This window comes from Melopsittacus undulatus, chromosome 5 (genome assembly GCF_012275295.1).
Source record: "Melopsittacus undulatus isolate bMelUnd1 chromosome 5, bMelUnd1.mat.Z, whole genome shotgun sequence".
NCBI classification, from domain to species: domain Eukaryota; kingdom Metazoa; phylum Chordata; class Aves; order Psittaciformes; family Psittaculidae; genus Melopsittacus; species Melopsittacus undulatus.
In genome coordinates, this window is record NC_047531.1 from 44,019,154 (window position 1) to 44,044,149 (window position 24,996).

The following is a 24,996-nucleotide window of genomic DNA, read 5'->3' on the forward strand; positions in this document are numbered from 1 at the left end:
TTCTGCCATCAACTCAGTCTTTAATCTGTTGATTATTCTGGACCTAGCTAAATCATCTGGATCTGCTAGACAAACACCAGGTTTGTCTAGCACCAGCTAGACAGGTGCTCTGTGTCCTGTCTCCATATTCTACTATGTTTTTATATTTTTCTTTTTTTTTCCCCCCTCAAAATTATTAGGATTCTTCTGCCCATTGATGATTAAAACATCGCCTGGAGTTTTGGAATGGATCAGATGCGTCAATCAAATGTTACCACATTGCACCCAAAGAGAGGAATGCCATCCAGCTGGGGGTAGGGTCTGCTTTTTCTTTGCCCCCATCAGTGTCAAGAGTTACTTGAAACCTTTTTGGATTTTTAAATACAAGAATTTTAATAGAAAGTACTAGTTTTTAAAATTAATTACTTTATTGTTTGAAAAGTTGACTGCTTTTTTTGTTGGTATGAAGCAATGTTGTGGCTCTTTATTCAAAATGTTATAATAATCTTGAGGCTTTGCAGGGCTGTGGTAATGAAAACATTTCAGTAGTTTTTCAGATTTTCAGATATTTTAGGAGGGAAATTTTGTGTTTAAAGTAAGAAGTAAATCTATTCTCATTACTAAGAAAGATGAAAATAATTTAACTTTCTTCAGACATGTCAAAGTTCAGGTCATTTGTTCCAGTTCTAGAAATTAATGTAAAACAGACTAATACCCCTGCATAAACTGTTCCCTTGCAACAGGAGAGAGGAAGCTAATAGATAAGTAGAGAGCCACATCTCTATGTATTGTTTATGGATACACAGCTACTGTGGCAGCAGGTATAGCATGGGACCTGGAATGAAACAAAGGTAAATCTGGAGCTTCACACAGGCTTAAAGCACAGGTTGCAGCTCAAGCAGCCAACTGAAGTGGCTTTTTGGCTCCCTTCCACTTGCCAGTGCATGGCTACCCATTATCCTCTCACTGGTATGTCACTTGGCTGTTTCAGCAGAGAGGCTGCAGAGACAAACCTGGCTCTCAGAAGCAGGATGGACTTTCCAGGTCAGGCATGAAAAGACGTACGTTAGGATTTGTGTCCGAAAGTAATGCTGTTCCAGTGTTGCTCACTTGAAATCTGAAGCGCCTCATGTTTCACGCCAATTTCCTGTTCTTGTTAAAATTGCTTTTGCTTTAGAAATGAAGGGTCTTAAAGCTGAGGGGTTTGACAGAGCATGCTGCAGAATGATTCTTTTCTCCTCAGTGTGTAAGTTTCCTGAATGAATGATTTTGAAGTAAAGTAATATTTCCCTGCAGAGCCTGCCTCTGTTAAGTCTTTAGGCTGTCACAGCAACAGCGAGACTACTAGTGCAATATTAATAATTTATGTGTGTCCCTCATTTTGGACCTTTGTCAGTCATTTCAGCCTCGGCAGGCTGGGATGGATGAGAAAAGCACGTATAAGTTTTGCTGCTGTTCTCTTTGCATATCTTCTCAGGGTAGGCAAAGGATTTTGGTCTCCAGAGAATGTCTATCTGGAACCTTTTAGCAGTGCTAAATTTACAAAAATAATACCAGAAAATAGCATAACGGTGTCTCATTTCAGTCATCTCTGCATAGGATTGCACTGCTTTCATTGGATGTCTGCAGCAAGCGTGGTTCAGATGTTCATGAGCTTTGCCTGGTTGCAGTAGGTGAGGGAGAGGTGAACCTTTTATGGGTCCCTTCTGTGGGATGAGCCCAGCCAGGGTTCTGTTGCGTGTGTGTAATCAACCCCAAATGTTTCTGTGCTGCTGCAGCTGCACATAGCTTTCTTCAAAACTGAGTTTTGTGTCCTTGATTCTCTCCCTCATGCTTTTCTGAAGGGAGAGAGATGGGCGGGTAGTTTATATTTTTCCTGAGTAGGTATTGCTTGAGGTGAGGAGCAGGAGACTGTCTGAGCCAAGTGAAAATGGGGCTTCAGAAATGAGGCTGCTGAGAGGATGTCACCAGAGGATTCAGCTGGTTTAAATACAAAGTGTTAGTGAATTCTGGAGTTAACTATTGCAGGCTTGCTGTTGGTGTTAACAGTCTTTTGAATACCTTCCAGCTTGGCTGGCTACTAGGACTTTTTCAAATCCTGTTGGAATCACAGCACTGTGTTTCAGGGAGTTTTGAAGGGTCACTGGTATAGCATGTGCATGAGCTGGTTTCCATGTTTCAGCAAGTCTGTGTTCCTGCAGGCAGAAACTGAATAGTTTGAGTCAAATCGGTCTACTTCGAGTGGTGTTTAGCAAGTGGTAAGTAGTTTGAGGGAACATCTTCTCATCTGTTGCCCATGGTGCAGTGTTTGATTCGCCCCAGGCTGTGCGGAATCCATGGATTCCGTGCTGCTGGCTGATGGATAGATGGATGGATGAATGTATGGATGCGACTGTAGGAGAGGAGGATGTTCTGCAAATAATTTAATCTGTATCTTAAGCCTGAAATAGCTTTACTGAAGAAAGATAGCTTTCCAGAATAATTGTTTGAAGAACATGAATATGTCTTTAAAACTGGATTACATTGCTTCAAATTCCGGTTTTGAACTTCTTGGCTTGGAAAAATGTTTGGCTCAGAAATTGCTGTATGTGTGCAGAAGGGTCTGCAAAAAGGTTAACAGAGAAGAAGAAACTTGGTCTAATTGTTTTGTGTTGTACTCATTAAAAGATCTTTTCATTTGAGACTGATTTTTTTTTGCCATGGTTTGTACCTTTATAGTTCAAACATACTCTTCTCCCAGATCTTCTGTTAAGTCTCCCTGCGAGTTTGTACAGCATGAAGAAAACAAGATGTAAGTGAGTTACATTTAGATTTTAATACTTAACTTGCATAGCAAAATGGCCTGGCTGCTGGTGAGTGTTTATAGTTCAGAAAGACACTAAGATGCACTCTTGGAGTTCTGATATCTCAGTTGCAGCAGGGAGCATTTTTTTTCTTTTTCCCTTTTTTGAGGGACTCATAAGGGGTTAGAGCCTTACTCCTGGTCTGCAATTGCATGCTCCATCCATAATATATACCTGCATTTCTAACAAAAGGCTTTTTTGCAAAGCAGCATTGATATCTTCTGCAAACCAGAGAGCATTGGGAAGCTGCATTGGAAGACTCTTTCTTTTTTTTTCCTTTTCCCCTCCCTCTCCCTCTCTTTACAAGAAGTTACTTTAAATAGGGAGCTCTTCAGCAGGTTGCAACCAGGATTCTATAATAAGATCTCTGTTCGCTCTCCTTACTTTTTCACATGCAAAGTTGTGGCTGTAATTATATGACAGCTGCCCTCTTGGCTGACATGCAGCAGATTGAACTGGGGATCTCCAGAGCTAAAAGTGTGAGCTGCTACTCTGGGAGCTAAAGCTCTATAGCTGGAGGCTGTAATGATCTGTATCCTTCATGACTGAGTGTAGAAGGGAGCTGCAAAAAGCACTTGCTGAGTTACGGTGCATTCAGGGTACTCACTATGTGCAGGGTTATTTCCTGGGTGTACTAGAAGCTTTCCTTGAGAGGTTTGTGATAATTGCACAAACTGTTGTCAAATCATGGATGCTTTAAAATGACACACCATTTTGAGCCCTTTCTGTCTTAAATAAAATAACTTTATTAACCTGTTATTCAGGCATAGACATTTGTTTTGCTGTATGTGTATGTTGTGTTACTGAAATCCTTCAACTCTAATGCAGTGTAAATAATTGTTACCAATACTAAGTGCATTATGAAAGGTTCTACAGCACCAGTGATGTTAAGCCAAATTTGCCTGTATGCTTTGCTATTACAATAGGTTTTTCGTAGATAGCACCATGGGAGGTTTGTGAAAACTGGAATTGTCGGAATCTCTCCTGTTTTCCAAGGACCAGGAAAACCTGAGCAGTGCCAGTTTGTCAGGCTGAGGAAAAATGAAGGGAAGCAGAACCATATGGAGCTTCATGAGTAGTGTCAGCCGTGGGTTGCTTCTGCAACCAGTGTTGTGGGAGAGGGAGAAGTGTGTTACAAGTTGAGACATTAATTTTGAACTTTGTGATGTTCTTAACAGCTCCTTTCCCCCCATCTCCAAACCAAGAAAAACCAAACCAACCCAGCAAAAAAAGGAGATAGGTGCCTGCTGCTTTAAATGGGGCAGAATGCCTGTTCCTGTTGATTTGCACAGTTCAAAACCAACCTCATCTTTTACCCATTCAAAAAATATATAAAGGAAACATTTAAGGGAGGCAATTAATCATTAAATAAATCAAAACTGCGACAGTCTTTAAGACCTAAACCACTAAGTTAGTGCCAGCCCAGTGTGTCAGAAACTTAGTTGATGCCATATATATTATTAACAGGGACATTTTCTGCTGTAAATTTCCATATATGTTAAGTCATGTCCAAATCCAGAAGTCTGACCATACTAAATCATGTTTTAGTTAACACCCTCCACCTTAGTTGCATCCTTCACTGCCTTTGCATGAATTCATTCACTCTGGGCTAGTATAAAGACACCTATAGCACAACCTAAGAAATTCCTATTTCCTCACCTCCCACCTCACATTCCTGTCCTGTCCCACCACTGCCATCCCATCAATTGTGTGGATGCAACCATTGGTAAGACTGTGGTGTAAAATATGTCAATCAAAACTCCCATCCCTCCAAATATGTGAAGTGACCACAATTATCTAGTCCATGGTTCTGCCTTGCAATCAGCAGTGTTGGCAGAACTGGAGAGATGTTGCAGGAAGGGCAGAGGGAATTTCTTAAGTTGGTGTTACTGCTGAAAGAGGCCTCCTGTGGGACTGGCCACATCATTCCATCACCAGTCATGGAGCTCGATTCCCTACTACTTGTCCCATCAATTTTTACAGAGACAGTAGGATGAGGATTCCCCTGCTTCCCGTGGGAGCCTGTTCCACAGCTTAATAGACTTCACTGTCAGGAATAATTTCTTGATTGTGCTTTAATCACAGTGTCAAACTGTGGTCCCCAGGATGACCTTAACCTGCATCAATACAAATGCCTTCCTTGCATGTGCTGCCTTGAGCCTACCCCCTCTTCTCCTCTGGAATTTATTGCAGGCCTGTTTCAGCTGCAGGCAGCTGTACCTTGGCTCAGACTTTGCTGCCCTTAGCCCTGCTGTTGGAGGCTGTTGCAGAAGTACAGAGCTGGGAGCCCACATCGAGGGCCTGAGCTGTGATCTGAGACGGGCTAGTCGCTTGGAGTAGGTTTTCAAGAATCCAGGCTGCTGGCAGTGAGTAGACACAAGCTGAAACAGCATTTGTGTGCAGCTCTACCTTGGATAGGGCCAAGCCCAAGGAATCTGTTACAGCACAGCTATCCCCTAATTACATTGCTGTCACACTCGGGAGTGTGGGTAAGACTCCCTTATATTCCTGCAATCAGCTTAAAGCACGGCTTTTGATTTCTTTTACATGACAGACTTTGTGCACTGGCACAGGTTGCCCAAATAAGTGGTAAATGCTCCATCCCTGGAGCTTCAAGATCAGACTGGACAGGGCCTTGGGCGGCATGGTCTAGTGTAAGGTGTCCCTGCCCATGGCAGGGGCTGGAACTAGATGATAAGGTCCTTTCCACCCAAACCATTTTATATTTCTATGTTGCAATGGCTAGGAAGAGCAACCCAGTCAAGCTGTTTGTCTGCAAGGCTGTGGAAATACCAAGCATGAAGCTCCATAGTGAAGACTGCATATGGTGTATTGAGTTGGGCTGGCATTAGGGTAGAGTCTGCCTTGCCATCTCTTCAAGGGATGGTTCTCTTCCATGGCTAACGGCAGTTATTGCTAGGTTGTGGTGGCTGGCTGTGAGAGGGTGGATGGGTTTCCTGGGGAAAAGAGTGTGCACCCAGTGTGTCACAGCTCTGGATGCAGTGTAGTCTGGTTGCAGCAGAAGACTTCACCGCTAGCACATAGCTGTTGTTTTGCACATGTGGACTTCATGGAAGCATTTGCTGTTTTCCAAGTCTCATCTGTTAGTTGCCATGTGCTGAACCCGCTCAGTTCCTTGCATTCCCTTTTCAAGGTAGAATGAGTAGAGCAGGTTTCAGTGCTGCAGAGGCAAATATATCTTTGACTTGTATCATGCCGTTATTAAATCAGCACTATTTTCTGGTCTGTTCCTAGTATAGTCAGACATTTTGCTTACTTTCCTGTCTGCTTCTGTGAGATCCATAGACTTCATTATGTGATGTTTTTCTAAGAATTGATATAATTACTCCAGAACCAGAGGATGTATAAACCATGTTTGGATAATGACCTGTTAAACTGTTCACAACTGGAATGGTTGTGATACCAGAGATGTGAAGTAGCTTCCTTTCTCCTGATCCCCTTCTCTGCACCTGGGGTGGACTCCTCTAAGTCCTTACTCATCCAGTCATGTCTTGGCTCCCTTCTGCTCCTTACTGCTCTGACAGGGAGTTATTTCTGTGGTGTCTCTGTGCAGTTCCCGTTCCTCATGTGCAGGAACCTTGCTCCTCAGAGGTCCATCTTTCATTGGCGTTTTACCATCATCGCCTCTTCATAGCTCTGCCTTTCCTAACTGTACTGCCTGCTTCACAAAGAGCTTGTTGCTTTCTTCCATTCCCGTGGGAGAAATAAAACTTAATCTCATCTGGAGGTGCATAAAACATGCACACACCATCACCAACTTTTGGGGGTTTATTTTACATCCTGTTTGGCTCGAATAATCTTTTTCCAGTTAACCATGCATGAAGTATCCCTCTTCCCTTATCTTTGTTTTCATGGGGTTTGCATGCAGCGTCTTGCTCTCCTGGGGCTAGTGCCATGCCTGTTGAATCCGAGGGTGTAGTTTTACGAGTGTTGTTTTCAGCAGTCCCTGCTGCTGCTGCTGCTGCTGCTTCTGAGCTGCTTGTTCAGCTGTGCCAGCGCAGCTGAACGTGCTGGTGCACACTGAACTGGATCAGGGAATTGATCTGGATTAAAGTAGCCAGGGTAGAGAGGAAAGCTGCTTAACCCAGTGATTTGCCCAAAGAAATACTTGAGAAACTACAGTTTAAGAGCACTTTGACTTAATAGCCCTGTGACTAACAACCCCCTGGTATAGAAATCCCTTGTTTAAATGTAGAGTTGCTGCTTCCTGCCCTTCAAACCCCCATCCCAAGCCAGTAACACCATCAGCCACCTGCTTCAGGCTTAGAGCAGCTGCTGCAGGTTAAGATGAGCTGTGCAGCAGCTCCAGGAAGCATGAGCCACAAGGCTGTTCAGAAGGGAGGAGGACCCCCTCGAGTACAAATGGATAAGTGACAAAGTGTGCAGAATCATCCTTCTTGTCCATCATCTCAGAAAAAGCTTCTTGCTTATCATAATTGCTAGGCTAGTTATACCCAGACTTACGAATGCTTCAGTATGTTGCTGTGTCACTTAGTCGCCAGGAAATGTATCATACCTCTAGATGCCAGCTTGAAACTGAAAATAGTACCCCTGCTCCACTCTGCAGGGCATGTTTAACCTGCCTCATCCCTCCTGAGCTGCTTGAACAGAGCCCTGGCTGGTGGCTCTGCTCCCACTCTTCCCCTTGGCTTTCATGCACCCTTCACTGCCTGATCTGTTCATGTGCTCCCAACTTCATGCTGTCCTGGGTTTAATTTTTGTTTAAGATCTTCGTTGCTTTAATGACAGCGGGAACCCAAGGCTGTTCTCTGTGGGGGCTGTGGTGCGCGGCTGTGCTTGAGGTAATGAGACTTGATGAAAACCTCTTGTTACTGTGGCAAGATTTCTTCCTTCTCTGTGTTTAAGAAAAGGGGGGGGGGGGGGAAGAAAAGAAAAAGTGACAGATCCTGCTGGGTATGTTAATATATTTTTAATGGCTTCCATGTGGCTAGCTGAAGACTTATTTGTCCAGCCTGCAAGAAAAGTGGAGCAGCATGTTATTCTTGTGCACCTTGGCCTGAGCTTAGCCAGGAGTTGAAATGGGAGAAAGGGAGGATTGAGTGTAAATTTCACAGAAATCCTGATGATACCAAATGAAATCTGTTAGAGAGGGAGAGGGGTTGGCAGGGAGAGGAAGATTGGTTCCTACATACCTCCTCCCCTCCCCCTCCCCAAATCATCCTCTTTTTTTCCGGAATATTCCGCTGTCTGTGATCATCAAGAGAGCTGCTGGCTCAGGCTGTGGTATTTCTGCCAGTGGTGAGGGGAGAGATTTTTCTGAAATAATTGCTGTATTTCTGATGAGAAACAAAAGGATGTCTGCTCCGGTGGCTAGCTGGGGAGGAGGGGGAGGTGTGGATGCGGGGGCACAGGGCATTTTCCCCTTCCAGGCTTAACTTGTTAGTGAAGCTGCAGGCAGGATGAGGCTGGTGGTCCGAGCCAGCTCCCTGGGGCGATGTGGGGTTTTGCTGCTTTTCTGTTCCAGCTGCATGCAGAGTGCCGCTGGGGCCAAGGGGCAGCAGTGCTGGGGGGGTGGGGATGCTGGGGATCAGCAGCCTGGTGGCTGGGGCTGCGGTGCAGGGCAGCAGGTTGGAGCAGAGGTGTGCTTGATGGAGCAGTGAGGAAGAACATGTACGAGGGGAGCGAGAGCTGCTGGCTAAGAATTAATACTGCATAGTCCTGGCGATGGGGGCAGACAGCAGCCCTGATGCTGGTGTGTGCCAATTAGAACAGTCAGGAGAAGATGGCCCTCGTGACACAGTGACAGGTTGCTGGAAGGGGCTGTGTTATGGGCACGTAAGATGGATGGAGCCCACCCCCAGCCAGCTCCTGATGCAGGAGGGTTGGGGGAGCAATGACATCTCCCTTCCATCCTTACACTCTCATTCTTAAAACTCCCATTTGTGGACGATGTGACCCTGGGGCACGAAGGGCAGAAAATCGGGTAGACACTAAAACAGAGCATTCCCTGGTGTAAGCAGCCTGTGTTCCTCAGGATACAGCTGCTGCGGCAGCTCTGTATTTCCCCTGACTTCAGCAACCAGCTTAGCTCTCCATGTCTACTCAGAGGAGGTCTGTCCACCCAGTGTTGAGCCCATGTGCTTTGGGGGCCTCCTCCAAGTGAGGAAGCCAGTGCATGAGAGACATCTTCTTGTCAAGGCCATAAAGGCATGCCAGCATCTCTTGAGGCAGGTGCATGGCAGGGGTCACTGTTGGGAAGAGGTTGTAAGGTTGTTTTCATGAATCCATGCCCAGTCCTGGAGCAGTGCATGTGTGAGAGCTGCCAACAGACCTCGCCTTGCTTCTTGCTTCTGTGAAATAACTGTGGTGTTGGAAAAAGTCCTGCTGCAGATGAATGCCCCTTCTTGGTGGCAATGTCTCTGGCTGTTCCTGAGGCAGCATCACAGCAGGGTCAAAAGCTTTATTTCTGTCTTTTTTGGGGGAAAATTAAAAGTTTTGGAGCTGAGGAACGGTGCTAGACTGGCAACTCTAGGGACATCCTTTGTAGCCAGCCTCTGCCAACGTACCAGATTGCTGACTCCCAGCCAGACTGTCCCTTCTGATTCTTAAGTAGCTCAAAAACAGTTTGTGGAAGATTTGTCTGAGGACACTGTAAGTTTCTTTGCGTTACAGAAGACTGGAAGCACATAAGGTGAGTTACTGCTGTCTGACTGAAGAGATGGCCCTCACTGACTGGATTGCTTAGCTGATCTGACCATACCCTGATTTAGATTTAGATTAACTTTCAGCTGATTTAGTAAAAATAGGTTTAGTAGTGAAGCAGGCAAATCAGGGACACATTTGTGTTCTGGATAAATCTGTCCACACAGGGGTTTAATGCCATTTTATTCGTCTGCTTAAAGTGCCTCAGCTTGCGTCTCCTGTGTCTCCCTGTGCAGGCAAGCCCTAGTTTTCAGTGAGTGTCCACTGCTTTCTTAACCCAGTTTTCCAGCTGGGCTGAGGTTGCTGACGGCATCATGACTTATCCAAGAGCATGAGTGAATGTGAATTGGCACAAAATCAAACCCAAAGACCCACCAGGCTTACAGTCCTGTAAATTCTGGGTTGTTGAAGCCCTACTTTGCTTGAGTAGCCAACAATAACAGTCAGCTAATACAGCCATATAGCATTATTTTTACTTGGGCCTCTTACACTGATAGTATGCTTATAAAACAACTGGAAGATTTTTGTTTGTCTTCTTAAGCATGCTTTCTAGTGTTGTGCCCAGATTGGTTTTAAAGATGACCCAGAGGGAATGTTTGTTTTACACTGGGCTTGTACCAATTTATCTCCTCCCCACCCCCCACCATGATGGATTTAAAATATGGTACTGTCATCAGACCTGATATATCTTAGGTTACAATAAGGAGTAAAGCGTGCTCTGTGTTTTAATTTTATTGGAGGCTTAGTTAAGAGAACTGCTGCTGAGGCAGAAGGGATGTTTCTGTGAGCTTTAATACTTTAATTGCAGGTAAGAGAATTTTGAGACTGCTGTCTTCAGCTTAAAACAAGAAGTCTTGTTACAGACAGTAGCAGAAGCAAGTGAAGATCAACCAGAATTCGGTGTGGGCTGAGTAAAATTCTATTCCCCTTCAACACAGTGGCTTTCAGTTTCTCGCTCTTTAGGAGGACAGCATTTTCTTGGTCCGCTGCTTGTCACAGTCTTTCAGCCTAGAAGACACTTTCATTGCTAGCTAGGAAAGAGGGGGGAGGAAAAGGAAATGGCCAGAACTTTTGTCTTGACATTCTTTATGTAGTATGTTTGTAAGAATAAAATAAAATCCTCAAACTAAAACACAAAAAAAACCCAACCAAACCCACCACAAACCAAAAAATAAAATCCCAAAACAACAAACACCAAACCACAAATTCACATGCACCCATCTATTTTTAATTCTAAAGATTATTTTAAGGTCATTTCTAGCAACCTCATGCCACTTGGCTGTACCATACCCTCTGCTAAGATGTGTTATTGCCATAGCCCTCCTGTTCTGTAGGCACAAGGCTGTGCCACATGGTCTAGTTGTTTACTAAGGCGGAGCTGAAGCTGCTGGGTAAGGTCTCAGAAGCTCATGGAATATCTTGCTGATGTTGCAGGCAGGTAAAAAGTGGGCATATTATCCCTGGGGGGGGGAAAGGAGCCTCCTGACCCTGGTGGTTAATTCACTTGTCTTGGGGCGGATGGGAGGGAGCACACAAGGCTGGGGAAAGGTAGCTGACATGGGTGCCCATTGGAGGCCAATGACGGTGTCCCAGTGATGTGGCAGTGAGGTTTGTTCCTTAATTTAATAATCCTTCACCCCAAGCTTGCCCCTGTGCCTCTTCTCTCATTCCCGTTAGCCCTTCCCCCTCCTTGGGAATCTGCAGTCCCGTTGGGAGGAGCAGGGAACCGCAGCCTGTGCCCTGCCGGCAGCAGCTCGTGGTGGCGGTTGTGGCTGCTGGTACTTCAGCCAGCTGAGCACCGGCTGTCTCCCACTGAGGAGGACACTGAGCAGCCAGAGCTATTTGTTGGTAAAGTGACATTGTCAACATAAAAATCCCGTTTTAAGCAGGCTTTCCCTTGCATTTCTGAATAATGCACTGGACTGTTAAACTAAATTAAATTTAAGGAATTGCATTGGTTTTCCATTTGTAGCCAGAGGGGATGGCCTCAAGCATCAGGTATGAATTACCTATGCACCCTGCAACCACAACTTTGAATCCCAGCAGGCTTGCCTTTAGCCCTGTGTGCTCAGGTTGATAAATTGACTTCCATGCAGCTTATTATGTGGGGCTCTTTCAGATGTGACCTTATTAAAACCTGGAGTTTTCTCTGGACTTTAACAATCCCATGACTGTTTTCCTAAATACAGGGGAGGGTGTTGCTGCAGGGTCCTTGACAAAATCTCTTCCTTCCCCAAAATCTCTGCTGAGAGGGACACGTGCCAGTTGTTCACTGAGCCTCAGACACAACTGCAGTGTGTGACTGAGTGAATAGATTGTTCTGTGAAGGGCATCAAAAATGGGTATCAGCCTTATCCTAGTAGTGTAAGGTTCCTAGTAGGGAGCCTCTTCCCCGAATGGGTAGTTGTGTACTACGCTTGATTACATTGTATTGTTGGTGAGATTCCTGGTTTTCATTAAGGAACAAAACCTCTCAGCTGTATCTAGCCAGCTGTTGTATCATTTCATAACCTCAGACTGTTTCCTTCCCCCCTCCTGACTTATCTTTGCTTTTTGTAGTGCCCTCAGAGCCGCTGCCTTCTCTGTCTCCTCTTGAACTTCCTACCCCCATTCTTCATATGCTTGGCCACAAGTCAACATTGAAATGCCTGTGTGCTCAGATGGGAGTTTAAAACCGCTATGAGATGCTTAATATGTGGAAGACAAAACTGACTTGCTACAGACGTGCAAGAAAGAGAAGGGAGTGTCCCAGCACCCTAGCCTGAGGCGCCTGCTGTTTTCTCCCTGCCTCCAGCCTCCTGAGAAAGTTGGAGGTTTCTGCCAAAGCATCACATCTCTGCTTCTGCTTCTCTTCCAGCGCTTTTCCCTGGCCCTTTTCCTCCTTGCTCAGAGCATCTTGGGTGACACACATGTAGAGCCTTTGTACCTGACATTGGCTCTCTTGTCAGGAGGGAAAGAGAAGCACTGTGGTTAGGGTACTGTCCCTGGCTTTGGTTCCCCTGTTCAGATGTTCTGCTGTCTGCAGAATGGGGCTGTTGCAGTCCACAGGGCTGGAGGATGTGTGCACTAACAGGCTGCAAGGCACTTCCCAGCAGCAGAGGGGAAGGTTGAGGAGCGACTGCTGCAGAGCTGCCCCTGCCCTGCGGTAGCAAAGTGGAATTGGCACCTTGGGCTTCCCTGGAAACGGAGGGTGAGAGCTAATGAAAGATCAGTTTCTAATCTTCTGTTTTGGGGGAAATGCTGAGCAGCAGCAGAGCTGCTGATCTACAGATTGCTGTGCCTTGGCTTAGTCTTGTTTCACATAATGATTTTCTGTGAGCTTGTGTGTGTGTTAATGAAGGCTTTGGTTCAGTACAAGCTGTTATTACTGGACCACGATTTTTTGGTCTGTTTCACAAGCAAGTGAATTTTCCCAATGTCTTGCCTCTCTGTATGCACATGCATGCACATGTGTGTGCACTTGGGGATCTTTCAGGATGGAAAGTGCAGTGGAAATGTAAAATACTATAATTATGTGCAGTGTTCATTTCTATTTTTGCTCTGCAGTCAGTTTGGCAAGTGGAACTCTGTGTCTGGGCAGTCTCATATCTGATCTGATCTATTTGTCTGTGCTTTTTTGCATTGTGGTTTACAGCCCTGCAATTGAAACCTTCAAGATTACTTAAAGATGGAATGAGAGCCATTTAAAGGAGAGCCATGTAAAGGCCATTTCTTCTAGTGCAAAATAATGGGCCTAAATGACTTGACAGTGCTCCTTTTAAATCCACCACTTGGTTCCTGAGGGGGCGGGGGTAAGGAGGTAATGTATAGGTCTTACAGGAATAAAGGCAGTGTTTTGTGCTCCCCTGCGGCTCTGCAGCAGTAGCTCACTGACTGACCCTATTAGCAGAGCGGTGCTGTCATCACGGCTGAATCCGATGTATGGTGGGGAACTGAACTAAACAAATAGTGCAAAGGTAGGGGATGTGGTGAGGCTACAGCAGCAACTGCCAAAGGGGGAAGGAATTAAAGGCTGGTGGGGAGGAAGGGATACTCCCTTAAAGCCCAGTGGTAAAAATATACCCTTTTTTCCTTCTGTCCAGTTTCCTTTGAAATGAGAATGACAGGTCTGAGGGGTTCCAGTGCATGCAGTGCCATGGAGTGCTATAGGAAAAGCAGGTTAGGGGTATCACAGGGGTGCCTTTCTCTCTAAGCCCCTCTTGACCTCTTGTACTAGCACTGTTCCTGGGAGAAGCTGCAACTACTGCTGGAATCTGTTATGGATGAGAGGTAGAGCTGAGGCCTTGATCAGTCGTTGAAGATCCCACTGCACTTTCCACAAGATGAGGGGACAGTAACCTCGGTGTCCTGGCCAAATTCCAGTTCATTACTTTCTGCCTGTCTAAAATTTCCCTTTTGCCCCCTCCCCCCCCACCCCCCCCCCCCCCCGCCTTTTATCCTGGAGGAGTTATCATTTGCTTCCTCTCATAATGACTCATGGGTAATGCTGCTGGCACACAACTGATGCTTTATTTCATCCTAGTGATGAGGGAGTGATCCCTGTGATTTGGGGTCTTTGGGCTGAGAGAGGTGCTATGGAAACACAAAGATGTTTGGAGTGTACATGTATATACAAAAGCACTGTTGGTTGCTGTTCCCTTCAGCTGCTGTTTTGGAACAGGTAAACAGGTTTTCCAGCTGCATCTTCCACCTAAATCCAAATCATGGATGCGCGTGTGAGTCTTCAGAGAGTGTGTGTGCGTGCGCCTGTCTCTTCCCCCCCCTTCCGTCTTGGAACAAGAAGAATGTGTCAAGCCCTCTGGCTGCAATCCAGGACTCTCCGTGGAACTATAAATCGACCCGTCAGGGAGGGGAAAAGAGATTAACGTTGGCCGTCTTCATTAGTGAGTCCCCAGAGGAAACTGGGTCTGCCATGAGCCGTGAATGAGACCAGCTGAGAGAGGAGGGGGAGAGTTTGCGGTTTTTATCACTGCCTCCAGAGACCCTGGAGGAGTGGAGGAAAAGAGTGTGATAGGGATGGGAGGATGTAAAATGAAGGGCTGGAGCTTTCCAGCACATCGCTTGCTCCCTCATTGGAGGGCAGGTAGCTCGTTGCTGCTCCTCCGCACCAATCCCTGACCCGTGAGCCCATGTGTGTGGCTGGAGTACTTGGCATGCTAATTGGGAGCAGAGAGGAGCAAGCCCAGTGGCAGTGCAATGCCCTGCCACGCTAAACAAGTGCCAGTAATTGCATTCAAGGTACTTTCATTATGTCAGATTTTTCACAGAACCAGAAAAGTGCATTTATCACGAGCTGCATAATTCTTCTTAGGCATTGCTCGGGGTGTGTGTGTGCTTAATTCCCTGCCCCTCTTCTCCCTCCCAGAAAGATTAAAGTAATTCTTGCTCTTTTTTCATTCTCACTTGCACACTGATTTTTACAAATAGATGTTTTGAGCTTCAAACAACAACCCCTTTCTTCCTCGCTTTGTTTATTGTATATGTTTGCACTGCAGTCTCATGCAAACACATGCATGCACTAATGCACACGTGTGCTAATTGTTGTTTTTCCAGGATGAAGGGGGGGATGGAGGCTGCAACTGCAGCTGATAACGTTTCGGGTTCCCTTGTACAGTCCCAGAGAGCCTGGATGCTGGTGGTGCTTCTACCAGTAAAATCTGGTTTAAGCTGGTAGTTGTCTTCCCCCCCCTGCTTCTTGCAGTGAGTGACGCAGGCTCGACAGCACCAGATAGTGATGCTCTTTATTCACCAGCAAGCATCACACACATCATGGCAATATCAGCTATCCAAGCACACTGTTCCTACCAGGGTACCTAGCCATGACCTGGGGGGACCAGAGAGAGTGGGAGGCTTCTTGTCTGTGCCCATGTGGTCCTTGTCACCTCTGCAGCATAACAACAAGAGAACCAATTAGTGTCAGTTGTGGTGGCGGTTCTTACTGATGGGGACACAGACCTGGCTAAGATGTGAACTGAGACATCGTATGTCTTCTCGCTGCCTCCCTGTGGGTGTCTGGGTGAGGAAGTCACTCTTGGGAGCATGGGAGCTCCTGGGCAATTCCTGCAGCTGCTCCAGGTGCTGAAGGTGTGGGAGACCTTTGCGGGAGGTTGTCTGGCATAGAGCTCTGCTAAAACTTGTTGTCCCCATCTCCCTCCACACCTCACGGCTGCATTTTGTGCTCTTGCTGTTTTCCCCTTAGACAACTTACTTCTCTCAGTGTGTTCACAGCTTCCCTTGTCTGCTTTACCTGGATATTCACTGTCCTTTGTAAAACACAGTGCAAGGTTTTGCCTTGTCTTTTATGTTCCCCACCAGCACATAGACACCTCTGCTGTGGAATGTCTCACCTTCTTTAAGTTGTTTTTAACTGGCCCTTGCAACACAGCTGTGACTTGTGCTGCTTGGCAGTTAGTATTTACTAAGTTAAATGATGCTCCTTGGTAGTAAGAAAAAAAAATCTGATATGGATAAACTTTATAAAAAACAGTTTGGTTTTTAAAGACCAACTCGTAGCTTATAGTTCTTGGCATCAGGTGTTTGCAGGCAGAACTGGATCAACAACTGACAAAGTTTGGAGTAGAAATGTCGGATGAAGGAGAAGGGAAAGCTGTGGAAAAGGACCTGTTTATGAGAAAAGAGAGCATTGCTGGTGCTGAAGTGTGGTGTTTCAGGTGAGTCCCAGAGTTGGTCTAAAAGCCAGGAATCCTGCTGCTTCCTAGTTCCCTTTTGCACCTCTCCCTCTTCGCAGCTGAGGAGCACACACTGGTGTTTTGCCATACCTTGGAAGGAGAAGAAATAAATGATGATGAGTGGAAGGGTAACTGCACTACAGTGTGTCATAACACACCACCAGCTACAGTGCCACTAATGAGCAAGCTGATGGATGAGTTATTTACTCCACGGTCCAGAGGGAAGAGACCACCTTTGCTGATACCCACCTCTGAGCGGCATGAGGGCTCTGCACTGAGTGCGGGATGTCATCTGCAGCAGCAGGATCTCCCTTTTCCTGTGGAAACCTCCAGTTCAAGCCTGATCTTGCTTAGCTTGTGGCGTGGCCTGAGGTGCTTGGTCTGTGAGGCAATGCGCTGCCAGCTGGGGTGGAGGTCTCTGCTCCTGGGGGACCTTGGTCCTGGAGAAAGCATGGAGGAGGGACAAGGGGAATGCAGCCTGCTATGGGGGAGAAGTGCTGCGGTAGATTAAAGCAGCTGCCGAGGGACTCCTCCAGTGAAGCCTGAAATCAGATTGTTTGACAAACATCATGTTAGAAGCACCTGGCTGGTTCTGTTTGCCCCACAGCTCCCTACCTCAGAGAGAAAACAAGGATTTGCACTGCTCCAGAATCACTTTACTCTTCCCTCTTCCTTTCCCTTGCTATGCCCCAGAGGGCAGATTGCCTGCAAGCAGTAAGCCACGGGTGTCTCCTGGAGATGGAGGGCTTTGGGAACCCCTCACGCCGGTGGCATCCCCCTGTTTAAGAGACAGAGAGCTGATGGCGAGGTGGGTTTCTTAGGTGTGATTTGATTTTATTTTCTTTCCAGCTCTGATTTTTGTTCTGCCTCATTTGCATACTGTGTTTTTTCCAAGCCTCTGCATCGCCTTTCTTCCTTCTTTTTTATAAAAAATAATATTTCTCTTCTCTCTGCTGAAGATTGCTCCTTAACTCTCAAATGTCCCTCCCCCGCCTCATTCCCCCCCCTCACCCCCCTGCATTTTTCTTTCATCCTTTGTTCTTGATTGCTTGTGCCCGGGAGCAAAGAAAGGAAAAGGAAAGGATACCATTTCTCTGTGAAATACAGGAGAGAGAGAAAGGCAGGCAGGCAAAGTTGTCAGCCTGGCAGAGTGAGGCTGAATCCATCTCAGGAACACGCTGCGCACGGGATTCACCTCCTCCATTACACTTGCTGTGCCATGCCGTGTGGCTCTGGTCCTGCCAACCCTGGATGGGACTCCCCTGCAGAAATGTTGCTTTTGGCATCTGCTGCCTGAGAGGAATGAAATGGGGATCAGGGGTGGACTAAACCTGCCTGCAGCACAGCCTAGATTACTAGCAGGGTCTTGTGCACGGTCCCATCCTGGTCCTGGTCCTGGTCCCACTGGGAATCCGCTGTGTGTTTCTCACCCAGGAGTGTAGGTGATCATCTAAATGTGTGTTCACACTGGCTGATACACCGTTATCTTCCATCTCCTCTCCCTCTGCATCAGCAGCACTGCCATAATCTCTCAAAATCAACAGGCCATTACAGTCTGATGTAACTCAGTGAGTACTCTGAGACAGAAATCCTGCAGTGTACTTAAAATCCTAATGTAGAAACACAGCACTGTCCTGCATTCTCTCTCCACCTCGTTTTCTGGTTTCTAGTGTAAAATCAGCATTGTTCTGTGCCTGCTCATAGGGTTTTTAGCAAAGTGGATTGCTAGGCTTCAACTATCTTTTTATTCTCTTTCAGCTCCCAGAATCTGAAATACAGAGTCTGATCTCTTCTCCCCTTTTGCTCCCCCAACCTTCTCCCTTTTTTCCATTAGCTTTTTGAAGTGATGACTTCCAGGTCTGCCTTGGGAGAGCAGAGGATGCAGAGACCTCTCAGAGGCCCTCTGTTTTGTCTGCCTTTGCCTGTCTAGCTTGTCCCTTACCAGTGGAACATGTGCTTTTGCTGATTAGACCCTGTGGGTGGGCAGTTCAGGTGAAGATGGGCCATGCTGGGTTTTGCACAGCAGAAATGTCTTTCTGCTGTTTGCCATGATTCCCTAGAAGAGCTTTATCATAGATGTAGCCTTACATTTCAATCATCCTTTTAGGTCTTCTCTCGCAAATTTTTGTCATGAGCCGCCTTTCTGCCCTAGAGGACTCTGACCTGTAAAGCCTGATTGGGAAGGGGCATCTACTCTTCTGGTATTTGCAGGTTAATCCTGTTTCTCCTAGGACTCTTCTGCAGATCAGTGATGAAGTCTCTTGTTCAGAGAAACTATTTGGGCTCTTGCTAGTGGCCAAAACATCTGTCTTAACCAGGTGGTTCATCACCCAAAACTCTCCAGTGATGGGGTGAGTCCTTGGGTATCTCAGTGGATACTGAAGCAGCATGGTTTTTGTTTAATGCCTGTGGTAGCATAAGGTGCCAGAGGCATGTCACCATGCTGCGTGAGCTGCTGGGCTGTTCAGTCTGATATGCTGTTGTGGACACTGGAGCTGGCTGTGATGCTGGAGCTGAGACCAAGTGTTGGTTGGAAAGCGAAAAACCATTCTTCATGGATAGTTTGAAGCAGCAACCCTGAGAGAGAAGCTACTTTGTGTTTCTGTTGGTTGGCTTTTGTACACTTTGAAATATGAGGGTCTGTGCTTCTTTGTAACTGATTTTTTCATCTGATACCACTGTAGATGCTTTCATTATCTATAGGAAAGTCTAATTGAATTAAGATAGTGCCTGGTTTGATTTTTTTTTTTTTCTGGACTGGCAAAGCAGCTCCATGTGCTTCTGTCTTGTGGCTGCAGAGGCTGTGATTTGGCAAGGCCTTCTCTTGGGTGGTGCCTACGTCTAAGAAACTTAACTTGCACTCTGTGTCCAAGTGTCCAGGGAGCCTCCTGCCAGAACTGCAGGCAATGGAGGTGAAAATGAGTGATCTCTTTGTTTATTCCTATCCATACATCCAGCCAACATGTTTTATAGCTTATTTTCTGCTGGTCCCAGTCACAAAATTAAGCATATTGAGCTTCCCTTTTCCTTCACCTTCCATTCTCTTTACCTTGCACTCCTTTAAAGAGAGCTGCTTCTTCTCTGGCTTGCTATAAAATCTGTCCTCGGGTACAAAAAGCTCCTGTACAGCTGTGTGTTTGTGGAAGAGACTTGCTGACCATCTCTGTTTTGTTGGTTCTCTCTTTCATCTCATTTAATCTGAAAACACTCTCTTTTTCCTCTCTTGTCCCTCTTGGCGTTTCTTTTCTCCTTCCATTGTACATTTGACCACTTGAGCAGGTTGGGAATATTGATTAATTTTTTTCCCTCTCTTTTGGCAAGTGTTAGTTTAAACAGTAATAAGTGTCTGTCTAAGATGCAGCATCTCATACAAGTTTCACTGGGAAAGGAATGTGGTGTTGTCAGGCTGCCTGGAATATTCCCTACCCTGCCAGCGTAAAGGCCCTCCTCTGAGCTGGATCATGGCTTTGTGCCCGAGGCTGTGGGCAGAGAGTGATTTTGGTGGTTGTCCTTACTGAAACAGAATCTCTTCCCAGTCACACCTGGGGAAGGAGTGAGCACTAGTGGCTTCCTAAACCAGCTTTGTCACCAGCAGGCAGGATCCAGCTGTGCCTTAAGGCCCTTCCATGAGGAGGAGGAGAGGCTTGTTTTGTTTTGTGTTTTATTTCCTTAAAGCTTTGAAAAGGCGTGTAATCTACTGCAGTGTAATTAAGGCATTTTTACATCTGTTCGACTTTAGGAGCCGGCCTGTGATAAGTTTTTCCTGGAAAATGCCCTCAAAAGGTGTTGGAGGGTGAAAGGGTAGGGCTGGGTTGCAAGTTATGATCCAGGTACTTGTTGATATGATGCACTAAGTAATTGCTTGTCAAGCTGCAGGTTCGTATTAAGTGGTACTGGCAGTGCCTTGGATGCAGTATCATTTCCAACACATGCATCTCAGGAAGAGGAGAAAAGGTGTGCCATAACACTGGAGGGAAGGTGCTGGATGAGGATTCAACATGCCGTGCTTCAGACTCAAGCCTGTCTCTGCTGATGATGTTGTTTTGCTCCTCCAGAAGAGGATGTGCCAGAGGGCTTCCCTTTGTAAGCTCTGGCTGTGGGTGTCTGATGAGGAGTGCAGGAATTAGGCTTGAACCCATTCTGACTGAACTGGGGGAAGGAGAGCAGGTGGATGAATCTGAATGGAAGCAGGTTTGCACTTAATCTGTACCATTCCTGATTTGGAGATGAAGTGTACATCTCAGATATGAGGCAGTACTGGGGTTTGGCTTGTGGTTTCGGGTTGCTTGTAAGTGCATAGCTTCGTGGTGGGTTGAAGTAGATACAGATCAGCATGGTTGACAAATAGAATGGACCTCGTTGCCTCCCACATTCCTTGTTACTGCTGCAAGTGTGCTGTGGTAAACTAACCTAGTAAGAACGTCGTTTTTCAGCCACATCTAGTCAGGGAAATGTGCTGAGGGAGGGAGGAAAGGGGCAGGAGGGGCTTGTTTGCCCCTCTCAGCAGAAGTGAAGACTTGGATTGTCTCGATGTGTTATCCAACAATTTGTTTTCAGCTTATTTAGCTAATTTGTCTGCTGCTACCCTTTGCCCTCTTCTGTTATCCCCATTTAATAGTATTTCCCAGCTTCAGCAGGCTGAGAAGTGCAGAGCTTTCCAGTGCACTGCCTGGCCTGGTTGTGTTGTGCTGAGCTGACCGTGTGTGACTCAGTGGAGCACTCGCCTTGGTGGCATTCTGCAGTTTGTCTGTAGCACAGTAGTGCTGGAGCGCTGCCACCCATCAATTCTGAAACTAAAGGGGGTGGCAGCAGTGGGCAGAAACCTATTGATTGTGCTGTAAATCAGAAGGCTAAGGGAAAAAGCCCAATTCCCAGGGAAATTGCAGGTCTGCCTCTCACCTGCTGCAGGCAGAAGAGGCTTTCAGCTATCTCCTTTGGGTACATGCAACATCAGTACTTCAATGTTTTGTCTATAGGGACAGTTTATAGTTGGGGTCCAATATCAGTGCTAATTCTTTCCATATTTTCTACAGGCAAATAAGGGGATTTCAGCAGGGCTGAACTAGGGCTGATAACGATGCTAGAACATTCAGCCTTGCTTGAAAAGTAGCTCCAGAGAGACACAGGGCAAGTGGGCTACTGGAGCTAGTGTGAGCTGGTGTAGAAAGGAGGTAGAACATGATGCCTCTGCTTTTGGGATTGATGAACATCTGTGCCACAGGATTGCTTCTCTCCCTTTTGCCAACAGTAGGTTCTTCCCCTTTGTGCCTTAACAACCACTTGGCTTTGGGAATGGAAAACCAGGGAATTTCCCTGATGTCAGTCTGTGAAAGGAGGCAACTCCAGGAAAAGCAGAGATGTTGCTCTGGAGTAAGATGTGACCAAATTAACATGGGGCAGAGACAGGAGCTAATGCTGGGGCTGGAGATCAAAGTTAGTGATTTGGGGGCATGATGCGTTGCTGGGCAGGAGATGGACAGATGGAGAGAGATCTTGGAAGAGGTCCCAAAATTGCCCTATTTAGTGTGTTTGGGAGAGTCATTACTCTTTTCATCACGCATATGTTCTGGGAATGGGCCAGGGGAGGTTTCAACAGAATCCGAATCACAGTCTTGGCTTTAGAAAAACCCACCAACCAACCAACCAAACAAATCCAGACTCATTATTTTGGGGTCATTTTTCTATGCATTGAGAAATGTTGTTGGGGTTTATTTATTTTTAAAAAATCTCTGTTAGCTGTTAGTCCCTCTTGGTTTTCTTACTGCTCCATTCTAAGAGGGCATTTCTGTCAAGGCTCTGTATCAAATATAAACAGGAGTTTCACAAAGACACAGGACAGATGCAGAGGCAACCTGGGAAAATTGGAATGTCAGAAGATAATGTTGGTCACTACTGAAATGCTCAGCACAACCAGAGCACTTGAGCCAGTGAACCTTTTTTACAGCACTTGTTGCCCCTGTGCCATGGATTTTTAATTCCTTTTTTTCCTAGGAGCAGATGGAGAAAACCTTTGGGGATGGGGTATTTCTCCTGTGACTGAAGAAGAGCCTGTGTACACTCCAGAGAGAGGAGAGTCACAATCTCTTGCTTTACTGTGTCTGGGTTAGCAGGAAAACTCCATGAGGATCACGGATATAGTGGATCTGTTTGCTTAAGGTGCTGAGGGATGCTGAGGTCAGATAAGCTTCCTCTGCTGCAGTGGGGAACTGTTCTAATAACTGCTGTTTCTGCTGTTCCGGGCCACACAACGATGAGATATTTATTAGGCTAATGAGCAAATTATAATTCAAAGCTTCAGGATGAACAAAAAAAGAAATGTATGTTAGCTCCCAACTGGTAATGGCTGTAGGATCAGAGGCAAAGAATTCTTGAATTTCCAAGTTTTCCCAAGTGACCAGCACTTGGATGAGATGCAGCTATATACGAGTATGTGGTTATATTCTTAAACTCAGAAATGTATGTGTGCATTGCGGTCATGATACAGAGTGAGGGAAAAAGCAACCTTACCTCATTTCCTGCCTTTTTCTATGTGACTTCTCATTCATAAAGCACAGAGAAGGGATATTTTTGTACCGTGCTTCCTAAAAAGATTTTTTTCTTTCCCCCCTCCTGCTAAAAGAAAATGCAGAGAACTTTGGTCATGCATTCAAATGCAGCTGTGTTTGGTTTGTGGTGGAGAGGTCTAAGTGTCTGTTAGGACATGACCTGCCTCCTGTACCTGTTTTGTATCACCTCAGTGCACAGCGGGGGTTTTGTGTAAACTATATTGACCTGCTATCCAAACGCAGTTTTGGATTACAGTTTACATGGGCTGGATTCAGACGGTGGCCTCAAGGAGAAACACTCTTTAATCATTGGAGCTGGATGCTGCCCGAGTTTTTGAATCTTGCAAATATATTGCCATTTATGTATTAAAGACAAACTTTAAGAACATTTCCTTTCCTTGAGGAACTCTTGACTTCATGTGCTCCTTTTATTGTGAGCTGGTTGTTAAGGCTGAGAATTTGCCACTGACTCCCTCTCCCCACCCCAAAACAAACAAATAAATAGAACCATATGTACTTGACTTCATCCTCCAAACAGCCTCTTAGGCTTCTTCTCTATGAAATCAGCAGTCTTCCTTCCTTCCTTTCCTTCCTTCCTTCCTTCCTTCCTTCCTTCCTTCCTTCCTTCCTTCCTTCCTTCCTTCCTTCCTTCCTTCCTTCCTTCCTTCCTTTCCTTCCTTCCTTTCCTTCCTTTCCTTCCTTTCCTTCCTTTCCTTCCTTTCCTTCCTTTCCTTCCTTTCCTTCCTTTCCTTCCTTTCCTTCCTTTCCTTCCTTTCCTTCCTTTCCTTCCTTTCCTTCCTTTCCTTCCTTTCCTTCCTTTCCTTCCTTTCCTTCCTTTCCTTCCTTTCCTTCCTTTCCTTCCTTTCCTTCCTTTCCTTCCTTTCCTTCCTTTCCTTCCTTTCCTTCCTTTCCTTCCTTTCCTTCCTTTCCTTCCTTTCCTTCCTTTCCTTCCTTTCCTTCCTTTCCTTCCTTTCCTTCCTTTCCTTCCTTTCCTTCCTTTCCTTCCTTCCTTTCCTTCCTTTCCTTCCTTCCTTTCCTTCCTTCCTTTCCTTCCTTCCTTTCCTTCCTTCCTTTCCTTCCTTCCTTTCCTTCCTTCCTTTCCTTCCTTCCTTTCCTTCCTTCCTTTCCTTCCTTCCTTTCCTTCCTTCCTTTCCTTCCTTCCTTTCCTTCCTTCCTTTCCTTCCTTCCTTTCCTTCCTTCCTTTCCTTCCTTCCTTTCCTTCCTTCCTTTCCTTCCTTCCTTTCCTTCCTTCCTTTCCTTCCTTCCTTTCCTTCCTTCCTTTCCTTCCTTCCTTTCCTTCCTTCCTTTCCTTCCTCCCTCCCTCCCTCCGTCCTTCCTCCCTCCCTCCCTCCTTCCCTCCTTCCCTCCTTCCCTTTTGAAAGACCACTGTGGAGAAAGAAGTTAGCCCTAATGATGACTCTTAAGTCAGTTGTCAGCTCAATCCAAAGTATCAGTCATTTTCCCATAGCTAAAGTCACTGCAATATGTTTTTCTTCCCTCGTTCCCTGTATGAAATGAGCTGCTGGAGCAAAGGAGTTTTAAAGACATTCTTTGGGTGGGTTTTTTTTTGGTTGGTTTTATTCATTTTTTCCCCCCAAAATGGAAACATTTAATCATCTTTTTAATCGTACTCCTCGATGTACAGCCAAACAACGTTATTTTTTTCAGTGGTTCTTTCTGGTTTAGTCTTGGCACAAATATGTTCCAATTTGTCAGGGTGCGATTCAGTTCTGACAATGAAGTGCCCCGGGTACAGATCAGCCTGGTTCTGTGTTTTATTCCCTCTGATACTACTGACTTCCCATGTGATCCTTTATTTCCCTTAGTGTTGAAATCAGAGTAACTCCTGGAAAACTCTCAAAGATTTTGTTGCTGTTTAATATAATTGATGTTGGTAGAGCATGCACAAGATCCTAATGCTAGAGGAGGAGGGAAGCACCCTGTGACCCAACAGGATTAGGGTGAGAGCATGAAGGGGCTGAAAGAGTACCAGAGTGACAGTAATGGAAATAAGAGGAGCAAGTTTAGACCAAAGGGTACCAGAGGGAAGCGGGCATTGAGCTGTGGGGAATGTAGAGGGTTATGCAAAAGGTGAGGAATGGAGATGCTGCATATCAAAGAAGGAAAGGAAGTGGAGCACAAATAAAAGCACTGGTCCAATCTAAATTATCATGGTGAATAATTTGGAGTAGGAGGACCTCTAAAATCTGCTGTTGAGGTAATCCTGGTGTCTGATGGTCCACCCCTTTCCCTGGA

The 24,996-nt window shown here is 45.9% G+C and overlaps 1 protein-coding gene across 7 annotated transcripts in view; it reads left to right on the forward strand.

The window, feature by feature from the left end:
• Nucleotides 1-24,996, forward strand: part of TCF20 (transcription factor 20) — a 130,029-nt gene that overhangs the window by 12,349 nt on the left and 92,684 nt on the right. For all 7 annotated transcript variants that reach the window (XM_034062748.1, XM_034062743.1, XM_034062747.1 and 4 more), the window contains exon 2: nucleotides 180-293. The gene's annotated coding sequence lies outside the window, so the exon portion shown is untranslated. The remainder of the gene's footprint in view (nucleotides 1-179; nucleotides 294-24,996) is intronic.